General features: G+C 40.3%; 1 protein-coding gene across 1 annotated transcript in view; it reads right to left on the bottom strand.

The window, feature by feature from the left end:
• LOC106061128 (alpha-mannosidase 2-like) overlaps positions 1 to 14,775 on the bottom strand; it is a 72,752-nt gene that overhangs the window by 50,096 nt on the left and 7,881 nt on the right. The window lies entirely within an intron of this gene.

The raw sequence follows: 14,775 nt of genomic DNA, 5'->3' as shown, positions 1-14,775 counted from the left end.
GGGTACTGAAAGCGGGCTGTCTTTTCTGGGCAGTTGCCCCAGGAAGAAGTATGAGCTGACTTTGACAAGTGGACTATTGAGTCCAGCTAATGGCGACCTTATCGGCGGACAAGTAGACATTAGGCTCGCCATTGACGATTAAGATTTCACACACACACACACACTAGATAGCGAGCCTGACGTGAAATAAATATGTGTCCAACTACAGACATGTCTCACAGTACAAAACTATACAAAGGTAATCCATTTGAAACAAAATGGTATAGAAAGAATTCTGTTGTATTTCCGCCACAATCTTCTTGTCATGTTAGCAAATCGCTTGTATCCAAGATTGTGGATATCAGTCTCACTTTTCTTTCCTCTTCATTTTCTCACTTTCTTTTCTTTTTCTTGCTTTTTACACTTTCTTACTGTTCACTATTTTTACAAAGCTTATATCAACCACTGGCGGATCCAGGGGGGGGGGGGGCGGTAGGGGCGATCGCCCCCCCCCCCCACTCGGCCGACCCCCCGAAGGGGGGGGGGCGGACGAACTTTAGTATAGGATTCACACAATTTGTATACGAATTTATTACTTATGTTAAAAATATATACTAATTATTTATATTTCAACCTATTTTTAGATTATTTCGCCCCCCCCCTCTAGTATGTTGGCCGATTTGGTGGGGTCGGGAGGGGGCGATGGTATCAATCCCGCCCCCCCCTACACTTTCGAGTGGGAGGGGCGGTCCAATTTATTGGTAGAAATCACAGCCTGCTAACAAATCAATCAAATATCTATATCCTTGTAACTTGTTATTGATATTTTAACCGATCTTTATATTATGTCGTTCCTTGTTTGCCGATTGGTGGGGGGGGGGACGAATACCTCTTCTGCCCTTCCCACCTAAACCCTTTGAGTGGGGGGGGCGGTCCGTTTTTATGGAGAAATCATAGTTTGTGAACAAAATTAGTTGAATTAATATATAAATTTTATATTATGTCGCTCCCTTTCTGGCGGGGGGAGGGGGGGCGATTGCATGTGCTGCCCTCCCCACTCTAGCCCTCTGAGTGCTGGGGGGGGGGGGGCGGTCCTATTTTTGTGGAGAATCATAGTTTGTGAATAAAATTAGTTGAATATCTATATAATATAAACTACGTATTGATATGTGACCCATTGTAAATATGTCGTACCACACTCTAATCTCAAATTGTATCATTAGTAAATTTAAATGAAAAAGGGTTGTACCAGGTGGGAGGGGCGATACATGCAATCGCATTTCCCCCATCGGACAAATCAATACTTTTTCTTTTTGTATTATAGTTAAGAAATTACAAAATTTAAAAAATCTGTCACTAATATAATTTATATATACTATAAATTAAATTCTTATATCGAGTCGCCCCATACCTATTCTTTAATGTCAAATGCAATCTTTAGCAGAAATTATTAAAGGAGCGAGGATTAATCGTTTTCACTCTACCGCCATTCCCATTTCCAGACAGAGTTTTTGTAATTTCACATGAAGTTATCATAAGTATTTTAAGAAAGACTTTGCATTGGAAAAGTTAGAATTCAAACGAAATTTTTCAGTATAAGAGTCATGATTGAGATGAGTTCTAAACTCAAATAACATTTTCATAGTCACCTTTTCCCAACCTTTACTCAATCTGATATTTTTCTAGCTAAAAAAATTTGGGACTATAACTCACAATTTATACTATAGTTTTCATGAATACTATTTATCAAATAAGTTTTTTTTCGGCGGCGATCCTTAAAGCAAAAATCTAAATACGTGGGGTATCCTATCTTTTCAAGGAACAAATCGGTTTTATTTGCAATGTATTATGGGCCTATAAATTCAATATAGAATATTTTTCAAGTACAACATTATTCGAAAGGTCGTTTTTTAATAGTATGAATAATGAGCTTCAGATCAGGAGAATGCGTTTCTGCAATGAAGAATGCAAGAAAACGCTTTTGGCGTCGGGGCTTCGCCCCGAACTTCATTTATGGGTAATGAGTTGTAGATGTCAGGAGAATGCGTTTCTGCAGAGAAGAATGCAAGAAAACGCTTTTGGCGTCGGGGCTTTGCCCCGAACTTCATTTATGGGTAATGAGTTGTAGATGTCAGGAGAATGCGTTTTTGCAGAGAAGAATGCAAGACAAGGCTTTTGGCGTCGGGGCTTAGCCCCGAACTTAATTTATGGGTAGTGAGTTGTAGATGTCAGGAGAATGCGTTTCTGCAATGAAGAATTACTGGTAATTCATTATTTTGTTTAATGGTAACAAGGGAAACTAATACTTCAGTATTCATAGAGTTGGCTTAATTTGTTGGGTTTATTCTCCTTAAATAATTGTTAACGCTATTTCTGCCTCCCGCATTCTCTGATCAAGTTGATATTTTAAATAATTATTTATTGTACCTAACAAAACATGAATCCAAAAAACAACATTATTCAATTAGTCAATTAATTATTTGTATTTTTTTTTAAATTTAGAATAAGGGAAATAATTTGTACATTATTAGTAGATATAGTTTTAAAGACGGATATCTTCCCCTTTAGATAGGTTTTATTGTTTTTTTTTAAATAGATTTGTTAAAAATATTTGCTTGTTTTCAGTTTTCACTTTCTTTCATTTTTCTTTTTCCTTTTTTTTTCCGTTTCATTTCTCATTTTTTTCTTTCTTTTTTAATTTACTTTTTTTCCCCGTATACTTTCCTTCTTTGTGTTTCTTTCTTCCTTTTTTCTCCGTTTCCTCCACGCCCAATTCTTTCTTTTTGCTTTCTTTTTTACCTTATCACTTTCTTTCATTTTCGGAAGATTTAGAGCGAAACAAAAAATGTACTTGCTTCTGACACCATTGTTACAATAAACTCGTGTGACTTCATAAGACTTTTGCACTCCACTTTGTGTTTTGTGTGCCGATTGACGAAGTACAGGATCTGACATTTACCCCGATACTTACCGTCTCACAGCTCCACTGCCACTTAGGGGGGAAAAAAGACACTTTATTGTCTCGTGTTTTTTATGTCGAAGTGTTCCGCGAGGAACATCTCAAGGGTTGTCAAAAAGTTGTGGGGAGAAGGGAATGGGATGGGTTTAAAAGAAGAAAAATAAAGGTGGGGGGTGGGGATGTCGGGGTCAAAAGGGTCTGGTAACATTATGACTGTCTCGGCCTGTGTATGAAAACAATACAGCATTTGATTCAAGGTTCTGACACCAGGCAGGTGGTTCTTGTTGAACTGGGGGGGGGGGGCGAGAAGAGTGGGGGGTGTTTGTGTGAAATTGACGTGCTGTACCTCAGATACTTCTAGCTCACACTTGGGTGTACTTCTAGATGGTACTCACGTTCAAGGAGAGAGTTGGGAGAGTACAATAGACAATAACGCGAGGGATGTACCCAAGCACCGACAATAAAGCATTGTTTCCAAGACAACCGCGTGACCAAACACTATCAAGTGACCAAAAAACACTATCACGTGACAAAAACACTGTCACGTGACAAAAACACGGTCACGGCCGAGACACTCACTTGACAAAAACACGATCACGTAAACATTATCACGAGACAAAACAAACTACTACTAATGCTATTTCTTATATAAAACAAGTGTTTATTTAAAACAAATGAAGAATGTTATATGAAAAACAAACTGATATGTCTATCATGTCGATCAAGAGAGTTTAAAATACTTTAAATCTACCTTGTACATTGTGTCCTTTGTTTCATTCTGTACGTTCCATGTTTGTGTGGCATTTCAAAAATAGTTCGAGTCTGTATTTTATTCCTGCATATGTTTTTCTTTTTTTACAAAGCTTATATCAATTCACTCTTCTGTCTGTCTGTCTGTCTCTCTGGTAAAATGTTTGAACATGATTTTTTTTTCTCCCATTTCCCATTCTCGGATCAAGTTAAAACTTTGCACAATTATTCATTAAACCCAACAAGACACGAATCAATAAGAAAAAAAAACAATTAGTTAATTAATTGTTGGTGATTAATTATTTTGTTTGATTTCGAAATAAGGGGAATAAATGCGACTTAATGATATATATATCATGGAAGCGTGATCGAGAGGCTAAGTGCGCTTGAACTTGGCTACCTAGAAGGGGGCTCGAGGTTCGACACCCGACTCGGGCAGAGTTGTGTTTACTGGGCGCCTAAAGGCAGCACGGAAAACCAACTCCTAGATACCCCCTCCCCCCCCCCCCCCCCCCCCCACTGGTCCACAAATAAGATTGGACCAAAGCGCCCTGAGCATGCTATAAGCATTAAAGTAGCGCTATATAAAAGCTATAAATATATATATATGGATTTAGTCCCCCTAATACGTTTTGACATGGTTTTCCTACCACTTCCATTCTCGGATCATAGTTATTCTAGTCAATAACAATTCACGAATCAATTCGAAAATTCACAAATTAGTTAATCAATTAGTACTTTTTTTTTTTCAGATATATAGCAGTATTTAGCGGTTCCTTCCCTTAGATAAGCTTTGTATTCTTTTTGAATTGCTTGTTATATGTGTAATCTTTCCATCTTAAACCTTAAACCATCTCATTAGGCAATATTCAGGTACCAATCGAAATACATAATTTCATGTAACATATAGGTATTGTATATGTATTAAACGTAGACTACACACCGATATTCCATTACATGCCATTGTTCATTGTTGATAAATTTAAAAAATTGGACGGCGAGATGGAAACTGAGAGGGGGGGGGGAGAGGACAAACAGAGGGGGCCAGGGAGACATCGAGATGCTGGAAAGCTCAGCAGGTGCTGTATTTACAGACACGGAAGTTCATTCCCCCCCTCCCTACCCCGACCTTCTTTACTCTCTCATTCAGCATCGCCTGGTGTGACCCCAAGATAACACAACTGATGCCGTTAAGGTCAAAGGTTGCATGTCTCAAACATTGCCCCTCCCCCCCAAATCTAACCTTCCCTTACAACTTCTGTAAGCTTCAAAAGATTTATTTTTCAGTATTACAACAATCTCCATTGGTTCTGTTTTTGTTTCTCTTAAGATTTATTTGCAACGAGCTTACAATGTGTGTAACCAGAACAGAACACAAAGCCACATCTACATCTGCAGCCAAATAGGGACAATATTTATAATTTGAAACAACAACAAATTTAAGCAAATATATATAGGCCGCGAGATCTATAACACATTCACAATTGACAAGAGTAACACCATTGGTAGAATCACTAAATTTAGAGGCACTTCAGGAGAGAAGACTGAAAAGTAAAGTACAATAATACAAAAACAACACTTAACCATAATTTACAAATACAAGAACAAATACTTATAAAATACTCGAAGAGACACAAAGATAAGGCAGTGCCAGAGAACGAATACTTATAAAATACTCGAAGAGACACAAAGATAAGGCAGTGCCAGAGAACGAATACTAGTTCATTTCTACACCAATAATTGTTACTATTATAGCTAAAATAATAGCATACCCTGTTGTTATATAAAAAGGCTATCCTTCGAGTCCGACAATGCAGAAATGCAGTATTTGCTGTGGCTAAGCAGCCCCTGCTGCGACCTACAAATTTTACCACATCCGGTGGTTGATTTCGATTTTCTTTTCGCTGTCTACGTCTGACCTCGGAAGCGGATTTTCTTTTGGTCTCAAATGTGTATCTCGCGGCCTTTGTAAGTGGCCTGCGTCTGTCTGGTTCTGAGGCCGAATGCAACCAGGTGCTCTCTTCTATGTCAATTAAAGCAAGTTGGCGCCTAAGCTGGACTTTAAAGCGGTTTGGTGGGGCACCTCTGCTACGTTGACCACCCTTTAGCTCACCAAAAAGACTGCATTTGGCATACGTTCGTCTCCCATATGGGATACGTGCCCTGCCCAGCGTAACTATCAGTCCCTATATACTGTCCATACCTGCGTTCGCAAGGTCATCGTTGTTTGTAGTGCGGTATTGACACAGTATGTCCATGATGGAGCGCAAGTATCTTTGGTGACAGCGTTACATCAGCTGAAGGGATAGTGACAACTGAATTCACACCTTCAACTGACACCTTCAATGCCCCTAACATCCCTAAGAAGATTCTCGTTCCCTGTCAGAGGGCGGTACTGCTGCAGAATTACCATATCACCAGAACATTTCTCAGTAGACACTGTTTTAAAGGACTACAATGAATTTTGTTTCTCTCTAACAAAACTCGACCCTTGTAGTGCCAGAGAGTGAGTATTAGTTCATTTATTTCATTATAATAATAATGACCTGTTGACCTACATGTTACAACTTTCTTTTTATAGCTTATAAGATTTCTAAGTGTTACAAACTTCGATACATATTAAAATTTCAATGGAAAGGTGAACAAAAAAACTTGATAAAATTATTTCTTTTTAAACTAAAAGCCGATCCTCTTTCCCGGCACCTTGACAACAGTAACTGTCAGTCTGTAAGTGTTCAGACCAGGTGGAGCTACGCTTTAAAACAATGAGTAGACTTTTCTCACTTATCTGTGTAAACAGAATGCGCCATGAATGAAGGAAAACTCTTGTAGAGTTCGTTCTCCTCGCGAGACAAACTTGGTGACGCGAGATAGTATCGTCTCGTTCAGCTAAAAGGACACGAGATGATATGGAAACACCAATCGTGACATTAGAAAACTTTACACTTTTAATGTCACAGTTTACCATTTGTTACGTCATACAATCTCGCGATTTCCGAGATCGTGCTGTTCTTATTAGCAGGAGAATGAGCCATCAATTCTAAGAAGCTTTAAATAAAAATAGGACGAAAACTGAGAAAAGGTGAACACTTGACTTGAGGCATTTAGGGCTTCCCACGGTGATAAATCTGGCACTCTTTGCTGTATTTTTTTTTAATTTTAATTTTATTTACCACAAAGATCTTTTCTGGCAAGGTCAACATTGTATTAGATATTTACTTGATTCTGTTTCTTGACTTCGTCAATTAATAATACGTTGAATTAATTATTAAATATCAAATGTACGGAAAGGTGTTATTGTCGCTTGTTAAATGTATCAGATTTCTAACTCACTTTAAAAAAAAAAAAACTACTTAGGATAAAGGTGCTATTGTATTTCTCTGTCCGTATGTCACGTTTAGATATTCGAACTTAAAGCCTAAAACAATAGTTCAACATCCCCATTGCCATGCTTGCAAAAGGTCTTCTGAAAATGAATGCTTCAAAAGTAAGTAAGCATTTTGTATGCATATATATACAAACCATTTTTAAAACAAGGGTAGAAAGGGAGATTTTCCAACGTTTTTTTTTCTCCTAATGTTACGGCTTAATGATAAATGTAAATTAAACTGTTGTCTTTAATTCTTAGAACTAAATGTAAAAGGTCCTTTTCAAACATTGCAGACGTCTTCTCATCCTGTTTGTGATCAGTGTGAGGTCAGTCCTAGATACTACATCTGTTCATGAAAAATCTCGCACTGTTGTTCACCAAAGGACATGTGCACCAAGGCGCGCAATAAGGTGTAACTCTTAATGATGTCCCAAATGCAAAATCGTAATCGGAGATTTTCGTACATCAAGTGTACAGGAGACAGGATCAGCGAAGTATTTTACACAATTTAAAATTCTGCCATCGCGAATTGTTTCTCTGTCTGAATTTGTTTAATTTTGTAAGAGAAAACTCTATTGATAGAGGAGTCTTTTAAGTATCATTGACCATGAAGGCTAGCCTGCTAACGTCATTGAGCCAGTCGCTAGGTCACCTCGCTGTACATGGAGGCTGCTGAGTTCTGCGATTGAACCCCCGCCGAGAAGCACACTGCGGCCTTCTGTGGCGTAAAACCTGGTCGAGAAGCCCACTGCGGCCTTCTGTGGCGTAAAACCTGGCAGAGAAGCACTCTGCGGCCCTCTGTGTAGTGAAACCTCACCGATATGCACACTGCGGCCTTCTGTGGCATAAAACCTGGCCGAGAAGCACACTGCGGCCTTCTGTGGAGTAAAACCTGGTCGAGAAGCACACTGCGGCCCTCTGTGGAGTAAAACCTGGTCGAGAAGCACTCTGCGGCCCTCTGTGAAGGAAACCTGGTCGAGAAGCACACTGCGGCCTTCTGTGGAGTAAAACCTGGGCGAGAAGCACTCTGCGGCCCTCTGTGAAGGAAACCTGATCGAGAAGCACACTGCGGCCTTCTGTGGCATAAAACCTGGCCGAGAAGCACACTGCGGCCTTCTGTGGCATAAAACCTGGCCGAGAAGCACACTGCGGCCTTCTGTGGCATAAAACCTGGCCGAGAAGCACACTGCGGCCTTCTGTGGCATAAAACCTGGCCGAGAAGCACACTGCGGCCTTCTGTGGAGTAAAACCTGGTCGAGAAGCACTCTGCGGCCCTCTGTGAAGGAAACCTGATCGAGAAGCACTCTGCGGCCCTCTGTGAAGGAAACCTGATCGAGAAGCATACTGCGGCCTTCTGTGGCATAAAACCTGGCCGAGAAGCACACTGCGGCCTTCTGTGGCATAAAACCTGGCCGAGAAGCACACTGCGGCCTTCTGTGGCATAAAACCTGGCCGAGAAGCACACTGCGGCCTTCTGTGGAGTAAAACCTGGTCGAGAAGAACACTGCGGCCTTCTGTGGAGTAAAACCTGGTCGAGAAGCACTCTGCGGCCCTCTGTGAAGGAAACCTGATCGAGAAGCACACTGCGGCCCTCTGTGAAGGAAACCTGATCGAGAAGCACACTGCGGCCCTCTGTGAAGGAAACCTGATCGAGAAGCACACTGCGGCCCTCTGTGAAGGAAACCTGATCGAGAAGCACTCTGCGGCCCTCTGTGAAGGAAACCTGATCGAGAAGCACACTGCGGCCTTCTGTGGCATAAAACCTGGCCGAGAAGCACACTGCGGCCCTCTGTGGAGTAAAACCTGGTCGAGAAGCACACTGCGGCCTTCTGTGGCATAAAACCTGGCCGAGAAGCACACTGCGGCCTTCTGTGGCATAAAACCTGGCCGAGAAGCACACTGCGGCCTTCTGTGGAGTAAAACCTGGTCGAGAAGCACTCTGCGGCCTTCTGTGAAGGAAACCTGATCGAGAAGCACTCTGCGGCCCTCTGTGAAGGAAACCTGATCGAGAAGCATACTGCGGCCTTCTGTGGCATAAAACCTGGCCGAGAAGCACACTGCGGCCTTCTGTGGCATAAAACCTGGCCGAGAAGCACACTGCGGCCTTCTGTGGCATAAAACCTGGCCGAGAAGCACACTGCGGCCTTCTGTGGAGTAAAACCTGGTCGAGAAGAACACTGCGGCCTTCTGTGGAGTAAAACCTGGTCGAGAAGCACTCTGCGGCCCTCTGTGAAGGAAACCTGATCGAGAAGCACACTGCGGCCCTCTGTGAAGGAAACCTGATCGAGAAGCACACTGCGGCCCTCTGTGAAGGAAACCTAATCGAGAAGCACACTGCGGCCCTCTGTGAAGGAAACCTGATCGAGAAGCACTCTGCGGCCCTCTGTGAAGGAAACCTGATCGAGAAGCACACTGCGGCCTTCTGTGGCATAAAACCTGGCCGAGAAGCACACTGCGGCCCTCTGTGGAGTAAAACCTGGTCGAGAAGCACACTGCGGCCTTCTGTGGCATAAAAACCTGATCGAGAAGAACACTGCGGCCTTCTGTGAAGTGAAACCTCACCGAGATGCACACTGCGGCCCTCTGTGAAGTGAAACCTCACCGAGATGCACACTGCGGTCCTCTGTGAAGTGAAACCTCACAGAGATGCACACTGCGGTCCTCTGTGTAGTGAAACCTGGTCGAGATGCACACTGCGGCCCTCTGTGAAGTGAAACCTCACCGAGATGCACACTGCGGCCCTCTGTGAAGTGAAACCTCACCGAGATGCACACTGCGGTCCTCTGTGAAGTGAAACCTCACCGAGATGCACACTGCGGCCCTCTGTGTAGTGAAACCTCACCGAGATGCACACTGCGGCCCACTGTGTAGTGAAACCTGGCCAAGATGCACACTGCGGCCCTCTGTAGTGATCTAACACTCAGCTTGTTATCAAAGGAATCATAAATTAGCCACTGGCTTGACGGTGATATAGGTCGGTGCTGATACGACTTCTAAAATATCATCAGCGTGGTCGTAGTGAGGAGGGGAGAGGGCGGTAAGAACATGGTGTGAGTTACAGATCTTACACATGAACTCTCTCTTCTCTCTCTCTCTCTCTCTCTCTCTCTCTCTCTCTCTCTCTCTCTCCATCGGCCTATCGTAGTGTCTATTTCTTTCTTTCACTGGCACACATATATTTTTGAATTTTAAAAATGTCACTAACCCCTTTCAAACAAAAAAAAAGTCTTAACTACAATTTCAAACAAAGCATATCTTATCTTACCTTATCTTATCTTATCATATATAATACAGACGTTACTTCAAAAAACAAGATGAGTACGTCCTACGCGTCATGCATCTAGTCATGCATGTTTAACAAATGACTTAAATTCTTCCAAGTCACTGGTTTTCCTGGCTGACTCAGGCAACCCATTCCATGCTCTATGTAAGGAAGCTTATATAAACTTTGTCTGTCTGTCTGGCAGATGCGTAGTAAGAGGGTGGAACGCAGAGAGGCGCCAAAAAAAAGTTATTGTAGATATTTTAGTTATGTAATACATTCTAAAGATATTTGAGTTATATTATTAATAAATACTTTTTATTTATAAGCCTATATTTCTATGTGATGTTCTTGGACAATGGGGGTGGGGCGCCAATAAAGTCTCTTGCCCTGGTCGCACGTTTTGCTCACTACGCCTCTGCTGTCTGTTAAAAAAAGTTTGTACACGTCATTTCTCCCACACCCAATCTCGGACCTGACAAAACAAGAATCAATAAAAAAAAAATCAAACCAATTAGTTATTTAACAATTGGTATTTAATTACTTTTTTGATATTGAACTAGGGAAAGAAATTGTACTTGACAAATGTGGTGGCATAAGTTTTTTTTTTAATGCATTAAAAATAAAGCGATCACTGTAACATTCACAAGATATCCTCTTCTTCCCTCCCCCCCCCCCCCCTTTTCATGTCTTTTCCCAACTGGCCCAGACAAGTGATAGGATCATAGCGTAGTGAGAAAGCTAAAAAAAAATGACATTGCGTTTAACAGTTACACAATATAATCTGTGTTGTTTTTAAAGTATTTTCTTATTTTTGATTTCTCAATTGAACAGGGGTTTTGATAGCCGTGCTGTATATGCGTGTTTGTGTGTGGCGAGTATTGGTGACATCCCAATAAAAAAAGCATAAATTTCAAAACTTGAAATACACACAAAAAAAATACTTAAAAAAAAAACAAAGCTTATATGAAGTTTATCAATTGGTTTGGGTCAGCTATATGATTGAATTTGTAGAAAATCTAGACCAACAATAATAAATCTGTGCGATTAGAAATATTTTTTTACCAATTGTTTTTGTTTAGCGCTATTTCATACTTTTAGATTTCTCACTACGCTATGAACCTATCACTTGTCTGGACCAGTTGGAAAGGTGTGGGGGAAAGAACGGGCTATCTGGGTGATCGCTTTTTTTTTATGTATTTATATAAAAAAAAAAGTGAACAACGTCAAGCCAACACGGAAACCACTCTTGTGTTCACTAAGCTTCAGGCGATGACCTATAAAGGGGACAAATTCAGCTTATGCCACCACTACAGTCAAGCACAATTTCTTTCCTTTTTTTGAGATATCAAACAAAATAATTAATTACGAACAGCTAATTAACTAATTGGTTATTTTTTTTAAATTGTTTCTTGTTTTGTTAGGTAAAAGAAATAGCTGCAAAATTTCAGCTTGATCCGAGATTGGGTATGAGAGAAATAACGTGTACAAATTATTTTACCAGACAGACAGACAGACAGAGTGAGTTGATATAAGCTTTGTAAAAACAATTCCCTGCTATGTATTTCTTTGTTTATTTGTTTCTCCTTTTTATTTGTATTACTCCCATGCAGCAGCAACTTGCCTATACAGAGACGACATCAGAAACAGGATACAGAGAAGGGGGAGGGCGACAGAATTATAAACTGAGAGGGCAGGAGAGGGACATGAAAAGTGGGAAGGAGCGACAGACAAATACGAATCGTCCATTGTAGAGATATTGATTATGAAGATCTACACCGCCCACTTAAGTACGTTCCTGGCCTCTCTTGACGTTGTGGCTCAAGGGACTGGTCAACTCAACTATTGATCAAGTTATAACCTGGAACATCTATCTCTGTCACGATCAGATGAGCAATGCTCTATTAGACAAGTTATTGCCAGACCTTTGAGGAGACCCTCGTTAACAAAGGAAGCGAAGCGGGTGTTGTTTTTTTTTTGTTTTTTGTGTTTGTTTTTTTTTTTTTGGGGGGGGGGGGGAAGTGGGGACTGCGTAAGACCACAGTAAAACCAAGTCAGACTATTAGATAGAGAATCATGGGAAATATCTCAACCTGGGAAACTAAGGTTGCTATGCTTTACGGTTTACACTTCAAACTTACAAGACATCCTGGGTTCAAATACCATAATTAGAAGCATGGGTTGAGAAAGTCAATATAGAGGCAGATACGATGGGGAAAAAAGAGATTAGAGAAAAATTAGAGAAGAAGAGGTGAGAGAGGAGAAAAAAAAGAGAGCTGGGAGAGAGGATGCAATTAAGGGATACAAAAACAAACAGGCTTTTAAAAAAGTCATTGAAATGTTTGAATTGATGAAACAAATCGAAGCATTGTAGAAAAAAAACGTTGCAAAGACAGTTTCTGTAGAAACACAAACTCAAAGTTGGCCCCGGAAGTGACCACTGAGAGTCTTCACCAGGATTCGAACACGGGACTTCCGGTTCCAAGTGCTTTACACCTCAGCCACATCATCTTCATAAATTCATTTAGCGTATACTTATAATTGTTTTGAAAATAATAATTATTAACCTTATCCTACTTTCCGAATTAATAACATGTTACATGTAATAAAGAGAAACTCAAAAAGATTTATTCTTCTTAAAAAAGTAGATAAATTGGCAACACGAAAGAAAAATAATTCCTGACCTAAATTACTTTATGGAGTGAGCTAGCTACAGTTGTGTACAAATGACCTGACAAGATTTTCCCTTCGCAAATAAAAAATTAATATCTCCGTTGTCATTTGTCATACAAACTAGACATAGATCTAGCTAGATCGAGACCTAGTTCTAGATCTAAATAAGATTCAAGATCTAAGTCTAGGTCTACACATCTAGATCTACAAAAATAGATCGAACCAGAGTGCATTGGGTATGATATAGGAGCACGGTGGACGCGCTAGACACCAACATAAATAGGAATATAAGTTGCTCACAGAAATCAATAGCGAACCTAGACGTCAAACAATATTTATCAATGTAATGACCGTCTTCCTGCGGCTAACGGCTTGCACTGTAGCTCTGGGTCTTATCAAACCTTTCTATAAAGATTTCGTAGTTGAGTACTTGTGCTTCCCCTCTCTCTCTCTCTCTCTCTCTCTCTCTCTCTCTCTCTCTCTCTCTCTCTCCCACCTCGTCCCTTCTCTGCAGCCCTATATCTCTATCAATTTGTACAATTTCTAAATCATTTCCTTGCCCTCTTGCTGCCGAACAAAGAAATCATTAAAGCCAGCAAAATGCGTACAATACGAGGGGAGGTAACTCCACCGCCATGGAATCCTTGCTAGCAGACTACCGTATTGATCCGATTCTGGATGGTCTCCCGTTGAAGACAGACCAATAGAAGCCTGGCAATTCTACTAAGGAGATTAATTATATATTTTTTCATGACAATGTTTATGTTTTTTGTTTTATTTTAAAAGCTAGGCTGGACAAAGATCTGAATCTACTTGGAGACGCACGAAGAGATAGAATGAGAATGACTGAGATCCCAGATCAGGAATTTTTAAGATCTACCGTAGTAATGCTAAGTTGTTTTTTATGTGTGTGTGTGTATAGATTGGGGATTTATGAAGAATGAAAAATGTGTGTGTGTGTGTGTGTTTGTGAAGACAACAGAGGAGGGAGGAAATCACACTAGAAGTAAGTAGAAAAATTAGAGGAAATCTTCTTTTTGTTATTAAATACACAGACGTCACATCAAAAAGAAGATGATTACGTCTTACACATGTCACTAGGTCAGTCTAGTCATATACTAATATCTGCAAGTCATTGGTTTGCCTGTCTGATTCAGGCAATCCATTCGATGCTCTAATAGCACTAGGGAAGAAGGAGCATTTGTAGAATAGTACTCTGGCAAATGAGTTTATTCTGCTTATAGTGGAGTGTGTCATTCTGTGTATTTCATTAGATTTTGTTTTTGTATTTAAAGATTATAGTTTAGTGTTTTATGTATAATTTGTACTTCACGTTTGTGTTTTCTCTCCTGGAGGCTTTCTAAATTAAGTGATGGTGTTACTCTATTAGTAGTTTAGTTACATATGAATATTCATTTCTTATGAATCTCACTGCTCTATTTTGTGTCTGTTCCAGTTTCTTGGTCCGATAACAAAAGGACTTAATTACCTCCCTTTCCTTAAACTGCCTGATTGAAAATATGTATCTTAGATTATTTTATTTTTGATGCTGCTAAATGAATGTCCAATTTTACATTTGTTTGGAATTTTCTTTAACTTTTTTCCCTAATTTGTAATATATAAGATTGTGTACCTTCATGTTGTATATATCAGCTTTAAAGTATTTTATTTACTTAATTCGGTAGTAGTATTGATTTCTAAACACCTGATTACTAGTTGTGATGTTGTGTTTCAAATAGCCGGTTAATAAAATTGTATTCAACAGTTCAGACACACTCTTTC

Source organism: Biomphalaria glabrata, chromosome 3 (genome assembly GCF_947242115.1).
Source record: "Biomphalaria glabrata chromosome 3, xgBioGlab47.1, whole genome shotgun sequence".
Classification (NCBI taxonomy): domain Eukaryota; kingdom Metazoa; phylum Mollusca; class Gastropoda; family Planorbidae; genus Biomphalaria; species Biomphalaria glabrata.
This window is presented reverse-complemented; position numbering and strand designations above follow the sequence as displayed.